Genomic DNA, 7,966 nt, shown 5'->3' with positions numbered 1-7,966 from the left:
TTCTGCAGCTTTCCTGCCGGAAAAGCCCCACAGAAGCTCAACTGCTTTAGTCAACGTGGTTTGTTAGCACCAGCTCTGCCACCGTGAAGAAGTTAAATTACCTAAAAGGGGCGAGGGAGTGCTTAGAGCCCTCGCTATGGAGACAGCATACGTGGTTGTGAACAACGATGGGTACTAATTTTTTTTTGTCTTTTTACATTTTTACATCTAATCTGCAGGACTGGTGTGAGGCACAAACGAAACTTGCTGAAACGCTTTGACAAATGCAAACTGACTTTTTGTTGTTGTTCCTAATGGGGAAAGAACCCAAGGCTCTGTGCCTACTAGCAATAGCATGCCTACTATGGGACACTCCATTTCCAGCCTGTAAACTAACTTGACCGTTGTCAGCCGAATCCACTGTGCTATAGAAAAATGTCACATGTCATTACCTGGGATAAAGAGCACCACTGAATATTCAGAAGATAGTTGAGATCTGCAAAACATTAAATGGAGATGGATTTGGAGAGGAAAATTCTTTTCCAGCTTTATCCAGAATTTAGGACAAGCAGGGCATGGTGGTGTACTCCTCTAATCCCGGCACTCCGGATGGCAGAGGCGGGCCCATCTTCGAGTTCCTATACAGCCAGGCTATACAAAGAAACCCTGCTTTGAAACAAAACAAAACAAAACAAAAACAAAAACAAAAGCATAGAATAAGTGTAAATGCCGAGGTACTGTTAAAGAAAATTTAATATTATCTTAATTAATCTTAATATCATTCAAACTTAGACAGTTTATGTACTGCAAAATGGGTTTCTATTCAGGACATTCCCCTGTGGAGAATTAGCCTTCTACATGGGAGGAATATTGCTCACAAAATTTCTAAGTTTCTATATAGAAGGAATATTTCTCAGTTGGATGAAGTGTCACAGGCCTGGAATTCCGGTACTCAGAAACCAGAGACTGAAGGATCTCAAATTCTATGCCAGCCTTGGTTACAGAGCAACCTAAAGGTCACCCTGGGATATATCGTGAACCCCTGATCAAAATACAGAAGAAAAAAAATTCTGTAGCTCCCTTACTCTTACAAGCTTTGTGGACATATCTATAATCAGGCTAGAATACCTGAACCAGGTAGTGGCATTTTAATGTGATACACTTGAAATCCATAAACATATACTGTGTGATTTAGAGGGGAAACACCATGAGGGCTTTTTTTTTAACAGAAGTGCAGTCTATTTTTATCCTTAATTGCATTTAATTATATAGAGAGTAGTGATGAACTAAAATGATTTGGGGACATTAGAGGGTGGATGTAGAACATTCAGGCAATTATCTGTACCATCCGTGTCTTTCAATATAAAAAGCTTACTTCAGTGGCCTAAGATTAAGAACACAAACTTGAGAGTTCAGAATTGCTGGCTTCAAAGCTTAGCTCTGGGACCTGCCAGCTGTGTGACCCTTGACAGTGCTCAGTCCCTCGGCCTACGTATCATCGTCTATAATAAACAGATTTTTTTTTTCCTGACAGTAATGGTTGTGCTCGTCTTTTCTTTCTTGGTTTCTTCATGTTTCTCTCATCTAAAGCTGGGGATGTGGTCACTGAAAATTGAAGCAGACTTTCCCTTTTAATTTGAAGCCAGTTGTGCAAGGTAGATGTTTTTCTCTCTCGGCATATAAAATCTTCCAGCCCAATCGTCTTTCTGCACTGCTTCTCTGATCTGTTCCTCTCTAGTGAACTTCCCTCATCCCACCTGTTAGCTGTGTTTTTTTTTTACAGATCTTCCTTCACAGCTTGATGACATTCCCTTCCAGCTCCAGTTTGCTAAGAGCCAAATGTTGTCAAATACTTTTCTGTATCCACTGATGTGATCATGTGACTTTTCTTCTTTAGCCTAGTCATGTGATGAACTGTCTACGTTGATTCTAAAATGTTGAGCCATAGGATAGATGATGTTTGTGGCATACAATGTTTATCTGTTGAAACTTGCTTTGGGACCAAGTATTTAGTCATTTTGGGAGAATGTTCTGTAAGGTGCTGAGGAGAAGGTATACTCTTTTGTGTTTGGATGAAATGTTCTGTAGATATCTATTAGATCCATTTGATCTGTAGGTTCCATTATTTCTCTGTTTAGTCTGTGTTTGGATGACCTGTCCATTTATTAGAGTTAGGTACTGAAGTCTCCCACTGCTAATGTGTGAGGGTTGATGTGTAATTTAAGGTTTAGTGGTGTTCCTTATACAAATGTGGGTGCCCATGTGTTTGGGCATGGATGTTAAGAACTGAAAAATCATTGGGTGGATTTTTCCTTTGATGAGTATGAAATGTCCTTCTCCATCTCCTGTAGTTGGACCTTTCTTGGATTGCCAGATCCCAAGATAACAACCCAGAAACTTCTTATTAATTATGAAATCTTGGCCTTAGCTTAGGCCTTTCCCCAATGAACACTAATAACTTAACTAACTGGTTTTTATTAATCAACGTTCTGTCATGTGGCACTTATCTTTTTTCAGCACAGCACATCTGACTTGCTCTAAGTCTGCTGGCAAAAATCTTCAGGCCTAGAATCCTTCTCCTCTTCCTCTCTCTTCCTGGAAGTTCCACCTGTCCTCTCCTGCCTAGTTATTGGCCATTCAGCTCTTTATAAAACCAATCAGAAAGCACCTTAGACAGAGACAGACACATCTTTACATCTTTACAGTGCATGTAAATATTCTGCAACATTTCCCCCTTTTTGTCTAAATAAAAAAGAAAGGGCTTAACTTTAACACAGCAAAACTATATATATTAAGATCAGTTATCAGGTAAGAATTACATTTACAATGTCCAGTTTATTTGTATTTGAGAAATTCAGAGAAAATATTCTATTATCTATCCTATCTTGATGAATCCAAAGTTTTATACCTAAACCACTTTATATCATATCTTGCATTGCCAACCTAAAAAATATCCTTTTAGACCTTAAAAGATTTTCTTAAATAAACAACTTAAGCTTTTATGTCTCTCAACCTTAAAAACTTTACATCTTTCTTGTAAGTTTCTTTTTTGAATGTTGTAACAAAGAAAATGGCATGACTATCTAGTCTTCAACCCCCATCAGATATCCAAGAAGGATAAAATATTACCTGAGTAAATAGGAAGTGTAGAGAAAACAACTTCCAAAACTATAGCAATGACAGAGATATCTGACTGCCTGGACAGTCACCCCAGGTTCCTCTGTAATGTTAGGGCATCCATCTTTGGTCTATAGACCCAGAATATCTGACAGACTCTTCAGTGAAGCAAGAATTTTGAAGAATATTCTACCTTCAGCAGTTGCCTTCCTTTGTATTCTGTTCATCCAGTTTGGACAGCATACTGTCAACAGTCCAGACCAGGACAGTTTCTTTGCCCAGTGGCTAACTTTGTCACAAATAAAAACAAACTCTGTAGTCAGATTTTTCTTTGGACCACCAGCTCAAAAATAATGATATGGAGGCTAATTAGTAATTATGAAAGTTCGGCTTTAGTTTAGGCTTGTCCCACTAGCTATTCTAACTTAACCCATTTATTTTAATCTACATTCTGTCACATAGCTCATTACCACATCTCTCCATACTGCCAATACTGCTTCCTCCCATGTCTGGCTGGCAGCTCAACCTTCTTCCTCCCAGAGTTCTCTCTCTGCTGGGAAGTCCTGCCTATACCTCCTGCCTAGCTAATGGCTGTTCAGCTTTTGATTATGCCAAAATCACACCATCACATTTTACACAGTGTACAAATACCCCACAACAAAACTCCATATGGAGGTTCTTTGATACCCAACATTCTTTTTTGAAGTAGATTGATGGCTGCCAAGAGCAGACATGTCTCACTGCCATGAAAAACCTTAGGTTATTAAAATATTTTAAATGTTGCATTCTGTAGGTCTCTGAAGTGTTTGAAGACTACCTAGATATCTAAACTATGTCTCTATTTAACCTTGAAAACATACCTAACATGACTACAAGTTTGATTGTTATAGATGACTGACTACTAACCTGTATTTCATTATCCTAAATAGTTTGCAATAATAACTTTCAAGGACTATAAATTTACATTGCATTGGTAAATGAGCTGCATTGGTACTATACCTTAAACAAGAATAGAAACATTTTATATATATAATAATATAATATATATATTATAACAAAAGATAACCTTCAATTTGTATCTGTATATAAAAATCCATACCAATGTAAATTATTTGAGATTAGCAGTTTTTTCGTTCAAAAGTAGACTCAACAATCCACTCTTTAAATATCCCATCATTTCTGTGCTATGTCCTTCCCCTTTTTCTTTTCAGGGGCAAGAAGAGGGTGCCTGATCCCCTGCAACTGGAGTTACAGGCAGTTATGAGTCATCATGTGGATGCTGGCAACTGAACCCAGGTCCTTTGCAAGAGCAGTGAATGCCCTTAACTGCTGAGCCAACTCCAGGACCTACAGTGTTTTTTAATATCCAGGAATTTTTAATTCATTCTTCCTTAAAATTTCTGTTTCTTACATTTTCCCACTCGTTTTTGTGAATTTCCTACTGTTTTCGTTACAGGCCCTTAGCGAATATTTACTGTAGGTATTTTAAGTTGCTCCACTATCGCTTCTGTGTCTGAAACTCGTTCTGAGGTTTGCTTTGTGTCTGACTGGCTTTGTAGTGTGCTTCATGGTTTTTGCTAAAGGCTGAACATGATCCACTGGGCCCTAGTGGGGAAACGATGGGGGCTTTTTAACATGGTGTCCCGTGTGCAGGGGGCGGGGGAGCTAGCTGTTGCAGGGACCTCGGATTCCTTCTAGCCTTTGTGATCCGTCCGGAGACTCTCGGCTGGGAATTCACAGGAACGTCTTAAGTTTTCAACCTCCTTTGACAGGCCAGGTGGCTAGAAGGGGTGGGGTTGAATGCTTGACCTCCTCCAGTTGGTGTAGGCTCCCCGTAGTTTAGGTTCCAGGAAAGTAGCTTCTCCTGAGAGCAGGTTTTCATAAGCAAAACAGCGCCCCGGCATTGTGTCTATCCACCTTCCATCGTGCGGTGATACTCAAGATAAGCACCTTGTGAAGGGAAAAATTTATTTTGGCTCATGGTTTCTGTCTGTGGTCACTTGTCCCTGTTGCTTTGGAGCGTGTGGCCAGGCAGTCATGGCTGGAAAGCACAGTGCTTGCATGGGTCCCTTCCCTTCTGAAATTCTCTCCCAACCCCATCTTCTCTTAAGCCTTGAAGCTCTTTCCACGACTCAGGTCCTGACAAGTGGTATTTGTGAGTTTTGCTTTGACTTAAGGGTGTCTGTGAACATGACCTAGAGAATAGTTTTTCCTTTAAAATGAACTTCCACATGAAATGCATTGCCTGTGGTTTTCTGCTCTAAAGTCTAAGTGAGGCAGTGTTTGCAGCACGGCAGTTCACCTTGGTTTAATCTGTATAGCTGGCCATTTAATCTATATATCTACATAGACATGATATGCCTTCAAATCTGCCTCCAGTGTGACTGGAAAAGTAAACTTCCGGGCACTAGTAACAAAACACTGTGGGATAGAACCACATATTTTAATGACAGTCCCGATGCATGGGATTGCCTCTGTGGAGCTCTGGTATTGCCATTTGCAAATAAAGAGATTTATAATGTTGAAGCAAAACGGGCTCAGCCCTGTTGATGTTTTGACTCACTCTTCATTTCTTTGTGTTTACTTGCTGGGTTTTGTTTCCAGTGGCTCACCACCTGCCATCTGGGCATCTTTAATATTTAATATCTATCTTTTTATTTTTATTTAGCAAAGCAGTCATATTAAATCAAATAGTAGAAATAGTATTTTCCATATGAAAACCTATTTTTATACCTGATTGTATTTCATGGGCTGCTAATGACTCTGGGGGGTTTTAAAATTTGTCCTAAAAATAGATGGAAGAAATTCTTAGATTATAAGAATTAATGCTGTTAAAATGTTTATGCTACCCAAAGTGATCTAGATATAATGCTATCCATATCAAAATCTGAGTGGGTTTTTTTTTTACAGAAATCAAAAAATTTGTATGATACCACACAAGACCCTGCATATATTGGACCCTTCTTCATCTGAACCAGATGTAAAAATGAACTTGAAATGAACGAGACTTAATAAGACCTGAGACTGTAAAACTTCAGAAAACCCTTGACATTAGTCTCAACAATGAGTTTTAGATACAGACAACACATGCAAATAAATGGGAGAGGTTTTATTTCAAAGTTACAGCTGATAAATATCAGTATTTTAGTTTATTTTCCTGTTGGTGGTGCACGTGCATGCAGAATGTCCATGCACATAAAAAAAATAAATGAATCTTAAGAAAGAAAATAATTTCTAAAACTTCCCAGAATAAGACAAGCATCTTGCTTTTGGGGGTGTCCCATGGTTAATTTAAAGGGAAAGGGGGAGTTAGGAGGTCCCTACTGGGGCCTTTATAAAGTATAGGGAGAAGAGGTTGCTATAGGAGTGTCCTAAAACAGCAAATAGGGGGTGAAAGCAAAAGGAAGTGCTGCCTGGAGGAACCATCAGGGCCCCCGCAGCATGGCTGGAGTGGAGTGGTGGGGGGATTCTCATGGTTCTGCCTTCAGTCAATAATTATGGAGCCATATGTGTTATATATGGAAAGGCACTGTGTCTAGGTGCTAAGAGGTGACTAAACACACACACACAACACACACAGAGAGGCAGAAAAATGAGTGGTATTTCCTAATTGCATAGGAAAACTAGACAGGCAGAGACATTTCTAGAGAAGCATATGTCTTGATCATGTTTCCGCCAGCTTGTCAAATGAAGTTCTCACTCAAGAAATCTTACAGCGCGTAGTTATACACTGCTGGACGGGGCAGAAAATATTGAAGGACACATTCCTTGGCTTTTCTCCTGGTTGGACTGGTTTAACTATAGCTGAAGTGTTGGCAGCTATATTCAGCAAGAAAAATAGCAATTTGAGACCTTCTCTAACTAGCATGAGCTCTGGAGAAGCTGTATTTAAGGGAGAAAACCAAATTACCTTGGATCTCACGCACGACTACTAGGGCTGCCTTGATAAATTTGCCTGGTATTTGGTTCCCTGCAAAAGCATTTTACAAAAGCCTGTCTTTTCTGAACTTGATTTGTAGACATTCCATTTCTGGGGAGGATGGAAACTCTCATGTTGGGGAGCTGACTCCTCTGGGAAAGAAGCATTCTTTTTTACTTGCTTCCTTGCTTCTGATAAGGAGTCATGGGGTGGCTCAAATGATAATGGCCCTCATGTTTGAAGGCTTGGTCCCCAACTTGGTCCCCCATGGTGGAACTGTTCAGGAAGGATTAGAAAGTGTATCACTGGTGGGGGAGGTGGCTTTGAAGTTTGAAAAGATTCATGCCATTGCTAGTATTTCCCTGCCTCTGAACATCAGATCAAGAACTTTCAGCTGCTCCTGCCACCGTGCCTTTCATCCACTATCATGGGCTCTAAGCCTCTGAAAATATAAGCCCAATTAACATTTTCTCTTACAAGTTGTTTTGGTCACGGTGGTCCTATCCCGTGAAGTGTCACACTTTATCTAAGTGGTCTTTGTGGTTTAGCATATCTGGGATGGAATCCTGGCTCAGCCATGTGCCGATTCTAATTTGAATCTCAATTTACAAAAACCTACAAAATAAAGAATACAATCATTAATAGTTTTGGTGTGAGAATTATATTGGAGAAGGCACATAAGCCCTTTTCACAATGCCTGCCATTTAGAGAGTGCCTGAACGTTCCACCAGGTGGAAACTGGGCTTTATGGGCTGCACTTTCATTAAGTACAGCTTGCCATCTGATAAGACTCAACAGGGAGCTTGGACCAAGCTGCTGCTGCTCTTGGAGTCTTTGCCACAACGTACAAGGAAAGAGGCAAAGTCGGTGTCCTCAGATCACCTTACATCGTAACAGGTCGTGTTCACATTTGCCCCGATGTTCCAGTATTCCTCCATCAGAACTAGAATG

The sequence above is a fragment of the Arvicola amphibius genome, chromosome 9 (assembly GCF_903992535.2).
Source record: "Arvicola amphibius chromosome 9, mArvAmp1.2, whole genome shotgun sequence".
NCBI lineage: Eukaryota > Metazoa > Chordata > Mammalia > Rodentia > Cricetidae > Arvicola > Arvicola amphibius.
The sequence above is the reverse complement of the archived record's forward strand: the minus strand, read 5'-3'. Positions refer to the sequence as shown.